The sequence below is a fragment of the Vicia villosa genome, linkage group LG2 (assembly GCF_029867415.1).
Source record: "Vicia villosa cultivar HV-30 ecotype Madison, WI linkage group LG2, Vvil1.0, whole genome shotgun sequence".
NCBI lineage: Eukaryota > Viridiplantae > Streptophyta > Magnoliopsida > Fabales > Fabaceae > Vicia > Vicia villosa.
Window position 1 is genome coordinate 109,370,633 of NC_081181.1, and position 17,626 is coordinate 109,388,258.

A 17,626-nucleotide genomic window follows, 5' to 3' on the forward strand; every position below is an offset into this window, starting at 1 on the left:
CAAATATAATTTCGCAAAAATACTCTACAAAATTTGGAAAAATGAATTAAAACCAACCTTTTCGTAAAGCCCGCAATGTATTTTAGCCTATATCATTAAGGATATAGGAATCATGAATTAAGTTGTTTTTTCAGATTAATAAAATAATTTACAAAATCTTATTTAAGATATTTCTTTTTCTTTTAAAAGAACCGCTTTAAATATATGTTCTAAAATAAAATCTCTACAAATCTTAAAAAATAAAATAATATCGAAATTTCCCTATTTATTTTCTCAAAAGTTAAAACCATATATGTGTTGTTTGACTAGACCAAATTAGGGTCCTCCTAATCTTTATTGTAATTTCTTTGACAAATTTTAAGTTGAATCTAGAAATTTAAGATAATGATCTGCATATTTAATATGTAGTTATGAAGTCAATTTTGACCCTAAAATTTATAAAATTTGAGACAAATTTTAGAATATACACATGAATTTGGGAATTGTTATTAAAAAAGTAATTTAATTCCAAATTTATGTGAAATATTGGGACACATATTAGACGATTAATATAATAACTTTAACTACAAAAGTTTAAATTTTTTATAAAAATCCAATCGTTGAGTTAAATAAAAATAATAATTTTGTTTTTTTATTTAAAACAAAAAACTTTAATATGATCAATCAAATATTTCAAAAGGACACTAAAAACATAAATGCATGCCCCATTGATTATAGAGAAACCCTAATCCTTTCTGATTCTAAACTTCTTTATAGACTACAAATATCTAGAAACCCAAAAATTACTCTTTCATGAAATCTAAATTAAATAATTACTTTTGATGAATATATATATATATATATATATATATATATATATATATATATATATATATATATATATATATATATATATATATATATATATATATATATATATATATTATATATATATATATATAATTATCCACCTCTATTAATTAGAATAAAATTAAATTTTAACCTTTATATAAGAAGAAAAATATTTAAAAATGTTAAGAGAGTAAAAATAACAATTTTATATCATTAGTAGATAAAAAGTTTAACTACATTAATATTTGACGAGATTAGTTGTGATTCTTCTCATATTCATTCAAAGTGGCAAGCATTTCATCCGTAAGAGTAACACTGGTGCCGGGATAATATGATTTTGTTTCTTCCCAAGTGAGATCAGAAAATTGATTGAGGCCTACCGTGTGACTATACTTTTTCATTTTATTGTGTTCAGTCATCTTGGAATAACAATCCGCAAACAATTTGAATCTGTACTTCTTTTCATCCTCTGAAGTGTATGTTTTGCCATATTTCTTGCACCAATTTTCAAAGATTTCACTGATATCCGAAGAAGACTCCTTATATTACCAATTAAAAATACATATAAGTTAACTCATGATGTAACGCATATAATATTTCAACAAAGAAAGTGAATAACAAAAGTAGTGCTTCAGTTGCATAATATATGATGAAAAATTAATATATCATATAATTTGATAGAAGAGACAAATGTTTTATTAAAATATATTTTATGTCTCAAGGGATTTATCGGGAAAAAAATTAATGTTACTCTTACGAAAAAAATAAACAATATACTATGATTGAAGTTTGATGGGTGTATTGAATAACAAACCTCGTTTACTTCCATTGAAAAAAGAGAGAAAACTTTGAATTGTACAAACTTTGAAATTGAGTAATTCAACAAGTTGTCGGAATGTTTATTATGAGAAACATGAGGTTACAAATAGGGTATTTATCATACACATTGAATCAAAGTCCCACAATTATGCATCAATCAAATATCCATGTATAAATTGTCATCCGTTATACCATTAATCAATTAATTTTGTTGGAAAATAAATTATGACATTATAAGAATTGATTTTGTTTTAAATTGCAACATAATTTAGAAAAAAAATGGATTTTATCTTAATTTGTATCAAGTATTGAAATAAATTTCCAGAAAATTTCATATTATTATTTAAATATTATATAAATTTTATCATTTATTATATTTCAAATTTACGCAAAAATTTTAAAATTATTTATGATGACACACGTAAAGTTATGGAATTTTTATTTAACAAGGAAGTCACTTTGATTTACTTTAGATTGTTAAAAAGTTATTCAAATTATTTAAAAAATTAATTAGTTTTAAAAAATCCATAACTTACTCACTCTTTAATATCGGATATAACCTATCTCCAATTCTCCTTTTGATTGATAAACATTTTATAAAAGATTAAGAACGTTGTCTGTCTGTACCTATACAAATTATTAAAACCTAGTTTTCTCTATTTTACCTAACAAACTTTTATTTAATTTAGGCTTAGTTGCAACTTTAGTCTTTCTATTTTGTCTTTTTCTTGGTTTTGATCCAACTATTTTAAAAGCCACTATTTTAGTCCCTTTTTAAGTTTTCGGTACAATTTTCTTCCCCTTTTTGTTTTTTTATGCAAAGTTAGTCCCTATTTTTGTCGCTTTTTCAATAGAAAACTCAAAAGGTGACCAAAATCGTGGTTTTAAAAACGGCGGAAATAAAATATAAAAAAAAGAAGACAAAATAGGCGGATCAAAGTTGCAATTAAGCCTTTAATTTATTTTAAAAAATATCATTTAGAATTCCTCCATATCTTCAAAATTCAATCAAAACCAAAACTTTTCTTATTTTGCCTCTCAAAATCTTATTTTATCTATTTCACAAAAACAAACAAAATGGAATCCCTTAAAATATAAAATTCCAAAAAGATATCTCCGATTTTTAAAAAATTTAACAAAATCAAAACTTACTTATTCTGCCTCTTAAAATCTTATTTAAGTTATTTCATAAAAAAGTATTTTGAAACCATCCGTATATAATTTTCAAAAAAAAAATCCTTATAAATCATTAATATATAAATATTCCAAAAATTTCCTTATTTTAGCCTTCAAAACCTTACTTCATCTATTTTACAAAAAAAAAGGTTAAATTCATCCAAATATAATTTCGCAAAAATACTCTACAAAATTTGGAAAAATGAATTAAAACCAATCTTTTCGTAAAGCCCGCAATGTATTTTAGCCCATATCATTAAGGATATAGGAATCATGAATTAAGTTGTTTTTTCAGATTAATAAAATAATTTTCAAAATCTTATTTAAGATATTTCTTTTTCTTTTAAAAGAATCGCTTTAAATATAAGTTCTAAAATAAAATCTCTACAAATCTTAAAAAATAAAATAATATTGAAATTTCCCTATTTATTTTCTCAAAAGTTAAAACCATATATGTGTTGTTTGACTAGACCAAATTAGGGTCCTCCTAATCTTTATTGTAATTTCTTTGATAAATTTTAAGTTGAATCTAGAAATTTAAGATAATGATCTGCATATTTAATATGTAGTTATGAAGTCAATTTTGACCCTAAAATTTATAAAATTTGAGACAAAATTTTAGAATATACACATGAATTTGGGAATTGTTATTAAAAAAGTAATTTAATTCCAAATTTATGTGAAATATTGGGACACATATTAGACGATTAATATAATAACTTTAACTACAAAAGTTTAAATTTTTTATAAAAATCCAATCGTTGAGTTAAATAAAAATAATAATTTTGTTTTTTTATTTAAAACAAAAAACTTTAATATGATCAATCAAATATTTCAAAAGGACACTAAAAACATAAATGCATGCCCCATTGATTATAGAGAAACCCTAATCCTTTCTGATTCTAAACTTCTTTATAGACTACAAATATCTAGAAACCCAAAAATTACTCTTTCATGAAATCTAAATTAAATAATTACTTTTGATGAATATATATATATATATATATATATATATATATATATATATATATATATAATTATCCACCTCTATTAATTAGAAAAAAAATTAAATTTTAACCTTTATATAAGAAGAAAAATATTTAAAAATGTTAAGAGAGTAAAAATAACAATTTTATATCATTAGTAGATAAAAAGTTTAACTACATTAATATTTGACGAGATTAGTTGTGATTCTTCTCATATTCATTCAAAGTGGCAAGCATTTCATCCGTAAGAGTAACACTGGTGCCGGGATAATATGATTTTGTTTCTTCCCAAGCGAGATCAGAAAATTGATTGAGGCCTACCGTGTGACTATACTTTTTCATTTTATTGTGTTCAGTCATCTTGGAATAACAATCCGCAAACAATTTGAATCTATACTTCTTTTCATCCTCTGAAGTGTATGTTTTGCCATATTTCTTGCACCAATTTTCAAAGATTTCACCGATATCCGAAGAAGATTCCTTATATTACCAATTAAAAATACATATAAGTTAACTCATGATGTAACGCATATAATATTTCAACAAAGAAAGTGAATAACAAAAGTAGTGCTTCAATTGCATAATATACAGGGGCGGATCTATGCATGTGGTTAAGGGGGCTTAAGCCCCCACTAAAAATTTAATTTGCTTACAAACTATGCTATATATATTTCAATTTGTCCCCATAATAAAATAGCTTTTCTTGTTTAAATAAGACAATTCATTAAAAAAAAAAAATATAGAAACTTCTATAAGTAATCTATTAGAATAAATAATTCTAATTATATTATAAATTAATTATATTTAAAAATGAAAATATATCTAAATTATAAACTATTTTATAATATTTTTTCATAAAATTGTATATACTATATACAAAAATTTCACCAATGAATATAGATTTTTTTGCCCCCATTATAAAAATTTTCTAAATCCGCCACTGATAATATATGATGAAAAATTAATATATCATATAATTTGATAGAAGAGACAAATGTTTTATTAAAATATATTTTATGTCTCAAGGGATTTATCGGAAAAAAAATTAATGTTACTCTTACGAAAAAAATAACCAATATACTATGATTGAAGTTTGATGGGTGTATTGAATAACAAACCTCGTTTACTTCCATTGAAAAAAGAGAGAAAACTTTGAATTTACAAACTTTGAAATTGAGTAATTCAACAAGTTGTCGGAATGTTTATTATGAGAAACATGAGGTTACAAATAGGGTATTTATCATACACATTGAATCAAAGTCCCACAATTATGCATCAATCAAATATCCATGTATAAATTGTCATCCATTATACCATTAATCAATTAATTTTGTTGGAAAATAAATTATGGCATTATAAGAATTGATTTTGTTTTAAATTGCAACATAATTTAGAAAAAAAATGGATTTTATCTTAATTTGTATCAAGTATTGAAATAAATTTCCAGAAAATTTCATATTATTATTTAAATATTATATAAATTTTATCATTAATTATATTTCAAATTTACGCAAAAATTTTAAAATTATTTATGATGACACACGTAAAGTTATGGAATTTTTATTTAACAAGGAAGTCACTTTGATTTACTTTAGATTGTTAAAAAGTTATTCAAATTATTTAAAAAATTAATTAGTTTTAAAAAATCCATAACTTACTCACTCTTTAATATCGGATATAACCTATCTCCAATTCTCCTTTTGATTGGTAAACATTTTATAAAAGATTAAGAACGTTGTCTGTACCTATACAAATTATTAAAACCTAGTTCTCTCTATTTTACCTAACAAACTTTTATTTAATTTAGGCTTAGTTGCAACTTTAGTCTTTCTATTTTGTCTTTTTCTTGGTTTTGATCCAACTATTTTAAAAGCCACTATTTTAGTCCCCTTTTTAAGTTTTCGGTACAATTTTCTTCCCCTTTTTTGTTTTTTTATGCAAAGTTAGTCCCTATTTTTGTCGCTTTTTTAATAGAAAACTCAAAAGGTGACCAAAATCGTGGTTTTAAAAACGGGGGAAACAAAATATAAAAAAAAAAGACAAAATAGGCGGATCAAAGTTGCAATTAAGCCTTTAATTTATTTTAAAAAATATCATTTAGAATTCCTCCATATCTTCAAAATTCAATCAAAACCAAAACTTTTCTTATTTTGCCTCTCAAAATCTTATTTTATCTATTTCACAAAAACAAACAAAATGGAATCCCTTAAAATATAAAATTCCAAAAAGATATCTCCGATTTTTAAAAAATTTAACAAAATCAAAACTTACTTATTCTGCCTCTTAAAATCTTATTTAAGTTATTTCATAAAAAAGTATTTTGAAACCATCCGTATATAATTTTCAAAAAAAAAATCCTTATAAATCATTAATATATAAATATTCCAAAAATTTCCTTATTTTAGCCTTCAAAACCTTACTTCATCTATTTCACAAAAAGAAAGGTTAAATTCATCCAAATATAATTTCGCAAAAATACTCTACAAAATTTGGAAAAATGAATTAAAACCAATCTTTTCGTAAAGCCCGCAATGTATTTTAGCCCATATCATTAAGGATATAGGAATCATGAATTAAGTTGTTTTTTCAGATTAATAAAATAATTTTCAAAATCTTATTTAAGATATTTCTTTTTCTTTTAAAAGAATCGCTTTAAATATAAGTTCTAAAATAAAATCTCTACAAATCTTAAAAAATAAAATAATATCAAAATTTCCCTATTTATTTTCTCAAAAGTTAAAACCATATATGTGTTGTTTGACTAGACCAAATTAGGGTCCTCCTAATCTTTATTGTAATTTCTTTGACAAATTTTAAGTTGAATCTAGAAATTTAAGATAATGATCTGCATATTTAATATGTAGTTATGAAGTCAATTTTGACCCTAAAATTTATAAAATTTGAGACAAATTTTAGAATATACACATGAATTTGGGAATTGTTATTAAAAAAGTAATTTAATTCCAAATTTATGTGAAATATTGGGACACATATTAGACGATTAATATAATAACTTTAACTACAAAAGTTTAAATTTTTTATAAAAATCCAATCGTTGAGTTAAATAAAAATAATAATTTTGTTTTTTTATTTAAAACAAAAAACTTTAATATGATCAATCAAATATTTCAAAAGGACACTAAAAACATAAATGCATGCCCCATTGATTATAGAGAAACCCTAATCCTTTCTGATTCTAAACTTCTTTATAGACTACAAATATCTAGAAACCCAAAAATTACTCTTTCATGAAATCTAAATTAAATAATTACTTTTGATGAATATATATATATATATATATATATATATATATATATATATATATATATATATATATATATATATATATATATATATATATATATATATATAATTATTCACCTCTATTAATTAGAAAAAAAATTAAATTTTAACCTTTATATAAGAAGAAAAATATTTAAAAATGTTAAGAGAGTAAAAATAACAATTTTATATCATTAGTAGATAAATAGTATAACTACATTAACATTTGACGAGATTAGTTGTGATTCTTCTCATATTCATTCAAAGTGGCAAGCATTTCATCCGTAAGAGTAACACTGGTGCCGGGATAATATGATTTTGTTTCTTCCCAAGTGAGATCAGAAAATTGATTGAGGCCTACCGTGTGACTATACTTTTTCATTTTATTGTGTTCAGTCATCTTGGAATAACAATCCGCAAACAATTTGAATCTGTACTTCTTTTCATCCTCTGAAGTGTATGTTTTGCCATATTTCTTGCACCAATTTTCAAAGATTTCACCGATATTCGAAGCAGATTCCTTATATTACCAATTAAAAATACATATAAGTTAACTCATGATGTAACGCGTATAATATTTCAACAAAGAAAGTGAATAACAAAATTAGTGCTTCAGTTGCATAATATATGATGAAAAATTAATATATCATATAATTTGATAGAAGAGACAAATGTTTTATTAAAATATATTTTATGTCTCAAGGGATTTATCACAAAAAAAATTAATGTTACTCTTACGAAAAAATAACCAATATACTATGATTGAAGTTTGATGGGTGTATTGAATAACAAACCTCGTTTACTTCCATTGAAAAAAGAGAGAAAACTTTGAATTGTACAAACTTTGAAATTGAGTAATTCAACAAGTTGTCGGAATGTTTATTATGAGAAACATGAGGTTACAAATAGGGTATTTATCATACACATTGAATCAAAGTCCCACAATTATACATCAATCAAATATCCATGTATTAATTGTCATCCATTATACCATTAATTAATTAATTTTGTTGGAAAATAAATTATGACATTATAAGAATTGATTTTGTTTTAAATTGCAACATAATTTAGAAAAAAAATGGATTTTATCTTAATTTGTATCAAGTATTGAAATAAATTTCCAGAAAATTTCATATTATTATTTAAATATTATATAAATTTTATCATTAATTATATTTCAAATTTATGCAAAAATTTTAAAATTATTTATGACGACCCACGTAAAGTTGTGGAAGTTTTATTTAACAAGGAAGTCACTTTGATTTACTTTAGATTGTTAAAACGTTATTCAAATTATTTTAAAAAATAATTAGTTTTAAAAAATTCATAACTTACTCACTCTTTAATATCGGATATAACATATCTCCAATTCTCCTTTCGATTGATAAACATATTATAAAAGATTAAGAACGTTGTCTGTACCTATACAAATTATTAAAACCTAGTTTTCTCTATTTTACCTCACAAACTATTATTTAATTTAGGCTTAGTTGCAACTTTAGTCCCTCTATTTTGTCTTTTTCTTGATTTTGATCCAACTATTTTAAAAGCCACTATTTTAGTCTCCTTTTTAAGTTTTCTGTATAATTTCTTCCCCCCTGTTTTGTTTTTTTCTGCAAAGTTAGTCCCTATTGTAACATCCCTATATTTATATTATTAAGTTTGAGAGGTATATAATTTTATTTGGAAATTTTTAAGAGAAGTAATTGGATATAGTTAGAATAAAAAGGAATCATTGGAAATGAATCGAATGACATAGTGGTAATTATCATTTAGTTGAGGGGTATAATAGCCAATAAACTTTGTTGCATGCCATCATATGACCTTGTTTGGACTAAAGGTTACAACCATCAGAATCTTAGAGTGAAGAGCTTAGAAACAAAGAGAAAGAGGAAGGAACTCATGGCCATGTTTCATTTTCGCAACAATGGTGCAACTCCCAGTGAGATGGTCATAACTTCCTGCTCACAACTCCGATTCAAGTCATTCTCGAAGTTTCAGATTCTAAACGAAATTCTCTTTGATTTGATATATTATTTCATCCTAATAGTTTGTTTATTGATGGAGAAAAACAAGTTTGAAGTTGGTGGATCCATGCTGAATTTGGGTAAACATGTGGTTACGGGTGTATCGATGTTAGAGGTGAAGTGTTGGCACTAATGGGAGTCCAATGGCAGCATAAACATCATTCTAACCTCCATTAAGTCCAAGGTGAGTCCTTAGATAGAAGCTTCGGGTTTTGCATGTTGGGCACAATTGGGGTTTAGGGATTTTTGAGAGATAACTCATGATCTTGATGTTAAACTTGTTTTGGTGCTCATTGTTGATAGTATGTGATATTTACTTGTTTTAAATATCTATGTTAGCTACATGCAGGTGGTTTGGAGGGGAATAAACACCCCATTGCAGAATTGATATGTTCTGAGTTTTTCTGAGAAATCGTTATCTCACTAAGCAGACTTAGGCCGCTAAGCGGGTGGTGTTTGCATTTCCAGAAAATCGCGAGTCCGCTAAGCGGGGTTGCGAAAATGCGCCACTTCTGGATTTAGTTGTATTAAGCGCGCTAGGGCCCGCTAAGCGGACCCTGTTGTGCAGAATTTTATTTGTGATTCCCCTGAGTGCAGTTTGGTACCGGAAGCGTAGCCGAGCTCCTCCCCGACTTTTATGATATACGTAGGGACTATAATACATGTGATAATGTTATGTAACATGAAACTAAGTGTGTATGATCATTTTTGTAATATTTGAATGATGTAAAAGAGTTGGATTTCATAGGTATGCTATGATAGTGAAACTCCAATTATGAGTATGTATACGGTTATGTATACTTGTGTAATACCTATGGAGTGCCGTGTTTGATCATTGATTGTTTATCCGCTCGTTCCGGTTGAACGTTAGGGTGCGTGTGCACTTATCGCGTATGGCATGGTGTGGTGTGCACCATTATAATTATATTTTATTACACTGACTTTTGAATTGTTTTTGCTATTTATGATAATATATTTGTGTATAAAAATAATAATTTAAAAATATAACTAAAGATTACCTGATATGATAGTTTAAAGTTTATAAGCATACTACAATATAAGTTAAAAAATTGAAAATTTTGATAAACAATAACTCATAAATTACCATTTTTTAAATTCTTAAAATTCAACATATTTTTAAATATTATATTGAACTCATATATAATAATTATTCAAATAAATTCATTAGAAAAAAATTCCTATAAAAATAATCTATTGATCCTCTATATTATTATTATTATTATTATTATTATTATTATTATTATTATTATTATTATTATTATTATTAAAATTCACCTTTTTTTTCTAAAATATGTATTTATAAAACTACATAAAATAATTGCTTAAATAAAATCATTTGAAAAATACTCCACAAACAAAATAATAGTCTAAAACTTTGATAAAATTTCATAAATAATAATAATAATAATATATTATAGATCAATCTCGCAACGCGCCGGTTATATACTAGTTATTTAAAATAAATAAAAAAACTAAATGACACCTTTTAGTGAATAAATCCCCAAATTAGCAACCCAGTATCATTTTTGTGATATGCACCGGTGGACGAGCTAGTCTAGGGTACCATCGCGGTGAGGACACTCCAAATCTCCAAATTTTTTTTGTTAATGAAGCAATGTTGTTTACAAGGTTGAGGTTCATTTCTTATTCCAACTTTCTCATTCCTTTTAGGTCTTTCTCTCACTCTGTCCATCTATGCATTCCCAATGATTTTGATATTCATAATGCTATTTATTCATTCCGTCGCATGCTCCTTACGCGTCCCACTCCATCCATCATTGCATTCAACAAGATTTTATCTTCCCTTGTTAAGACAACCAACCATTACCCCATTGCTATTTCCCTTTATCACCAACTGGAATTCAACCAAATTAAACCAAGTATTGTCACCTTAAACATTGTCATCAATTGTTATTCTCACTTAGGTCAAATGAAATTTGCCTTTTCTATTTTGGGAAAAATTCTCAAGACAGGTTATCATCCAGATATTATAACTTTGAATACACTTGTCAAAGGTATGTGTCTTAACGGTAAGGTGAAGGACGCTCTACACTTTCACGACCATGTCGTTGCGCTTGGATTTCGTATGGATCAAGTTAGTTACGGGACTTTGATCAACGGATTGTGTAAAATGGGTGAAACAAGAGCTGCCTTGAAAATGTTGAGGCAGATCGAAGGGAAATTGGTTGAGATCGATGTGGTTATGCATAATATAATTATTGATAGTTTGTGTAAAGATAAATATATATCCGATGCTTATGAGTTATATTGTGAAATGATTGTAAAGAAAATTTCTCCTAATGTTATTACTTTTAGCTCGCTCGTCTATGGATTTAGCATTGTTGGTCGGTTGAAAGAAGCATTGGGTTTGTTTCAAGAAATGGTTTTGAAAAACATCGAGCCTGATGTTTATGTTTTTAACATATTGGTTGATGCTTTCTGCAAGGAAGGAAAGACGAAAGAAGCTATCAATGTGTTAGCGATAATGATGAAAAAAGGTGTCAAACCCGATGTTGTTACTTATAATGCTTTAATGGATGGGTATTGTTTAGTTAATCAGGTGAACAAGGCGATACATATTTTCAATACTATGGTCGACAAGGGAGCGGTGCCAAATGTTCTGAGCTATAATATTATAATTAATGGACTGTGTAAGATTAAATGGTTGATGAAGCGTTGAGTCTCTTTAAAGAAATGCGTTGTGAACCCAATACGGTAACTTATAGCTCTCTTATTGATGGTTTGTGCAAATCAGGAAGAATCTCTCATGCTTGGGTGCTTCTTGATAAAATGAATGATAGAGGTCAATCTGCCGATGTAATCACTTATAATTCCTTATTACACGCTTTATGTAAAAACCATCATGTTGACAAGGGAATTGTATTGGTCAACAATATTATAAATCAAGGCATTCAGCCAGATATGCACACATATAATATACTTATCGATGGGCTCTGCAAAGAAGGAAGAGTAAAGCATGCACAAAATATTTTTCAAGATCTTTTGATTAAAGGATACAATGCAACAGTCTGGACATATAATATTATGATCAAAGGTCTTTGTGTAGAGGGTTTGTTTGATGAAGCCGAGGCGTTGTTGTCGAAAATGGGAGATAATGGTTGCATTCCTGATGCTGTAACTTATGAAACAATTATTCTCGCTCTCTTTGAAAATGATGAGAATGATAAGGCAGAGGAAGTTCTACGTGAAATGATTGCTAGAGGTATTATGAAAAAAAGTACCAGGTAAAATGATTTATTGTTACTCATTAAGTTATGTAGAATTTTGAAAAAAAAGTACCTGTTAAATGATTAATTGTTACATATGAGGTTATTTTGAATGTGGATAACAATGATGTTTTCTTTAGTATTTTTTTTGGTGTCATTGATGCCTAATTAATTGAAGAAGTGGGATCTAGAAATGAACTTCTTTCAAGAGTCTTCACAATGTGTTAGTTAAAAGAAAAAGGATACTACTAATCTATTCTATTCTTTAAATGTCAGTAGACTTCTCATCTGTTTTGCATAATGAAATACAAATCACACTATTCTTTTTCATCAGTTTTTGGGATGAAAAGCTGGCTGATTTGAAAGAGTTTATGGTTTTCTATAATATGAACAATCTGACTCTCTAGAAACTGGATGCAAGATGTAGCAAAAAAACGTTCATTTGCGGTAACTAAATGAAGAAGCCAAAGTTGGAGTTTGCTAACTAAATTATACAATAAAGAAAATATGTATGCATATCTGATATAAGATAGAATGTTCTGTTTGTTATATTTCATCATTCATACTGTTTTACAAGATTCTACAGATGGTGGAGTCATCATCTTCTTGTTCTGTATTGTTCAATGGTTTGAGAGAAGAACAACTCACAAAGTTTAGTGGCATCACTTCCATGTTTCTCCATGACACTATCATGATTTTAAAATGCGGTCTGCATCAGGAACCCATCAAATTATTACGATCATTTTTCGTTCGATCCTTACCAAAAATTTAAAAATTTATAACTCCCAACTCCAATCTTCGTCTAATTTAATGAAAAATCTTAATTTTAACAGTGTCAACTTTCTATTTTAAGCCTCTCCCAATTAGAATTTATGCTGCAACAACCACAATGCACATAACAACGCCCGCAATGACCGTAATTGCAACAGCCGCAACCGCTACCGCAATATAAAATCATGGTCACTATGCTTTACTGCTTACTTTAGCAACAATTACTACTTCAGTAATACCAATTTTTGTGACTACTTTTCTGCCTGCTGCAACAATTTGAGCTAAAGTTGCTGCTGGGCTGATAGATTTCACATATTCCACTGGCTCCAATATGTAAATTCTGTTGTGAAAGATTGAAAATGCAGACTCAGATTCAAGAATGGACAAGGATCCAAAACTTTAGGCATATGATATTCCTTAGTCCTCTCAGCCATAAGTGGAAAAAAACAGAAATACATGATACATGAACAATATCTCACAAGCTTTTAGCTTGCATGGTCATGGAGTAGTGAAACAAGTTAAACTTAAAACAAAATAAAGAGCAAATATGAGTATGACAGTGAGTAGTGACGATGCTTAGTGGTAAATGACGGCCCACGGGTGGAGAAGACAGTGGTAAGAAAATGTTGGGACGAGAACGAATAAGACCGGAGCAGAGCCAAAGGGCGTCATGAAAACTGGCGAGAAAGTTTGATGAGTCACAATACATACATGTGTTTCTAGTTTGATGTTCTTACTAAGCACGTGTTTAAAATAAGAGCATCTTTCATTATCCTGGGCAGAGCCAATTCTTCTGCTCTTTCTCTTCCTGGTGGATGGCTATCGAGAAAACGTACAAGCATGGAATCGTTGTCGCATTCATCTAACGTTCCTATCTTTTCACTTTAACTACTACAATTTCAACACAATATGTATCTCTAATATACATGTTACCGCAATGAATAATGATGTAGTGCAAGTATGTACAATGTCATGTGTAAAAATATTTTAAAACAGAAAAATATCATCACGAAGTAGTGAACCATGAATCAATTGCTCCATGAGAACACTAGTCACCACTGCGCCAATTTATATTATGATACATAGCAATGAATGGTTTTTAAATTATTTAAATCATGAGGACTAATTTTTTTTTTGGTAATTTCTCTTCCCTCTCTTGTTTAATATAGCGCACTTCTGAAAATTCGGAAATATTTATGGATTAATTGAGAGATGCATCTTCGGACGTATCAAATATTATTTTTTGACAAATTTTAGTTCGGAGATTCATCTCCGAATTAACCCAAAGACATTCTCAGAGATGCCTCTCTAAAGTCACCTTTTGTTCTTAAGAAAATTGGTTTGGAGATGCATCTCCGAATTTTTGCCTGTTTAATTTTTTCAGAATCAGATTTTCAAGTATTTTGTTGTTTTCAATTCAAATTAATTTCAATTCGATTAAAAATGCCGCTATTTGTTTCTAATCTACAACTGGATAATCTCAATGTTCGGTGAAATACCAATCTCATGGTGTTTAAAGAATAAACCGGTAGTAGCACTTGTTGAGATTGTAATTTCTTGTGTCGAAGCAGGTTGCTTGACAGAAGGATCGTTGTGTCGAACTAGTCTAGCCTAGTGTGTGTTGAAATGTCGAAGGAGTTGTCTCGACAAGTATTTTGATTTAAGCCTAATTTTGTAGTGTTAGCAGAATTAAGTATTTTGGGCTTTTTGTAGTTTTAGGTTTTGTCTTAGGGAGAAAGCAACCTAAAACTGTAAATAGAGGGAGTAACTGTTATTTTTGTAATGCACTCACATTCATAGAATTTTGCAGTTGCAAAGTGAATAAGATTTTCCACAGTTTGTGGGCAGAGAGAAACTCTGCAAAAAAAAATACTCTTCTTTCTCCTCTTATTTTTTTCAAATCCTAATTCACCTTTCTTCCTAAATTTTCTTTCTTGTTTCTTTCATTGTAATTGTGTAGCGATAAGGAATTACTCAAAGTTTTGAGTTTAATTCCAATATCTGGTATCTAGAGCACTGACTGAGTGATTCTTGGGAGAAAATCATGATGGCAGTGAATCATCCGAATGTACATTTTTCGGCAAGTCTCCCAATTCTGAAGGGTCGGAATTATGAGAATTGGTGCAAGCATATGAAAGTGTTTTTCTGTTATCAAGATCTTTAGGATCTTGGGAAAGAAGGAATAACACCGCTTGCATAAAATGCAACGGATGAAGAAAAGGTTGAACACAAAGAATTGAAGAAAAAGAGTTATAGAGCACTCTTTATTATTCATCAATGTATTAATCTAGATAGTTCTGAGAAGATGAGTGGTGTAGAATCTTCAAAAGAAGTCTGAGAGATTCTTGAAAAGTCTTTTGGAGATGCAGAAAAGGTGAAAGAGGCGAGGTTACAAACTCACAAAAGAACATATTAATTGCTTCATATGGAAGAAAGTGAAAGCTTAACTGGTTTCTTCACTAGGGTTACGAAACTGGTGAATCAAATCAAGGTATGTGGAGAAGTGTTAACATCAAGATCAATTGTTGCAAATATCTTGAGATCATTGGCTCCAAAGTTCGACCACGTGGTGGTAGCAATAGAAGAGTCGAAAGATTTATCGATATTAACAAAAGAAGAGCTTCAAGGGACACTTGAATCCCATGAACAAAGAAAGGCTGAAAGAGCTGTAGGTAAGTCAAAGAGCGATGTGGCTTTGCAGGCTCAGACAGCAAAAGAAAAGAAAAAGGAATTTGGAATAAAAACAAAGGTAGATTAGGCTACAACAATTCAATTGGTCGAAATTAACAAGAAGGAAGCTGGTCGAATAAGATAAAACCCTCATACCAAAGCAAGAAGGTAGATGTGGATTTCCATTCCTCGCCAGCAGGAGGATCCGCTCGGCCGTGATGGTCATAAACGCCTCCCCTGGACGGGCTACAAAGTAGGAGGGAGTGACACGAGGCTCGTCAAACACCCATTCGTCCCCGGACGTAGCCACATCCTCCTCCTGGTTAGGATCACTTCGAACAGAGGACGTTCTCCCCAAAGTTTTGGCGCTCGTAGACCTCCCAGTCGTTGAACGACCAACATCGCTCATGGTCTCCTCCTCGGACTGATTAGCCATTATTACCTGAAAAGCAACAGAAGAAAGTGAATTCGATTTCAAAAAATCAAATCCACCCTTCCACCGCTAGTCAAGTGAAAGGGCGTGCGCAAAGGCAACAATGACAACGTCCCCGGCCAAAGCCCTAAACTCAAAACAACAAACCATACACCAGGAACCTCCTCAGGAGGCCAATCCCTGCGGTTACTCCAAGGAGATGTCTTCCCGACACCTGGGGTTTAAGCTTCGCATGAAGTTTAACCTAGAAACTCATGCAAGCTACCACACTAGCCCAGTTTTCGGTCGACGCTCATCGGGATACCTATTCAAACCCGCTCTATCGCATCGGCCAAATAACGAAGAAAACATTATATCCTGACCCAAAACGGCGCCGCCGACGTCTGAAAATGGCAAAACCACCGCCAAACACCAACACTCCGTCGGAAAGTGACCTAAAACTATGTTCCTCCTATCCTAAACCACATGCATTCCACAAAATAACAGTACTAAGGCAGATGAATAATAGGGAACGGGAAACTTACGTGGTCGGAAGGTCGACGACGGTCGAAAGCTTTACACGGAAGTTGACGGTGTAAACAGGATTGAGCAAACACTGAGCAACAACTGAAGGAGAGTGAGAAGAAAAAGTGGCAAATGAATGGGGTCTCTCCTATTTATAGAGGGACCACCCAACGTGTGATCGGGCACGCGCTTAGCCTAGCTCTAGCATATCAATCATCACGCATTATTGGTGGCACGTGGCTCAACGCACGCACACAGCGTCACCCATTCTCTTTCCATCAACTGTCCATCTCCTCGGCAACATTTGAACTCCTCGATAGTCCACCTCAGACGAGTTGCGGCATACGGACGGACACGATCTCCGACCTCTTCTCCCAACCAGAGCCTACCCTTAAGTCATCACTCCCATGCTCGAAGCAACGACTTTGGGAGCTCCAGTTATGGACTGGCCCAATGGCCAGGCATGTCCCAATCCACTCCTGCTCCGGGACGGCCCAATAGCCTTCACCCCCTCTAGCACAGTACGATCGTCATCTCCTTTGCCTGACGGTCAGACTCCCCCCCCTTCTCTGCCGAGGACAGCACGACCAGTTGGCATCGACCAGTTTGACCTGCTTGCCAACGACAAGGCAAACGCCCTGCTTCCCGCTGACTAGTCGAGCATCCTCAGCTCGTCAAGCCCTTTTGTCGGCCAGGAACGCCTCTTTTCACGCCCAACGGCTAGTGTCGGACAACCTCCCAAGATAACATGCTCTGAGAATCTTGGCAGTCACACGTTTTGGGCCTAGATCCACAATTCAACCCAAAACGTGGACCAATGGACAAGCGTCGGGGGACTATATAAAAACCCTCTCAGTTGAGGATCAAGTAACACAATTG

At 30.3% G+C, this 17,626-nt stretch overlaps 1 pseudogene; it reads left to right on the plus strand.

The window, feature by feature from the left end:
- Window positions 1-10,579: 10,579 nt before the first annotated feature.
- LOC131646604 (pentatricopeptide repeat-containing protein At1g12775, mitochondrial-like) lies at window positions 10,580-12,465 on the plus strand (annotated as a pseudogene).
- The last annotated feature ends 5,161 nt before the right edge of the window (window positions 12,466-17,626 follow it).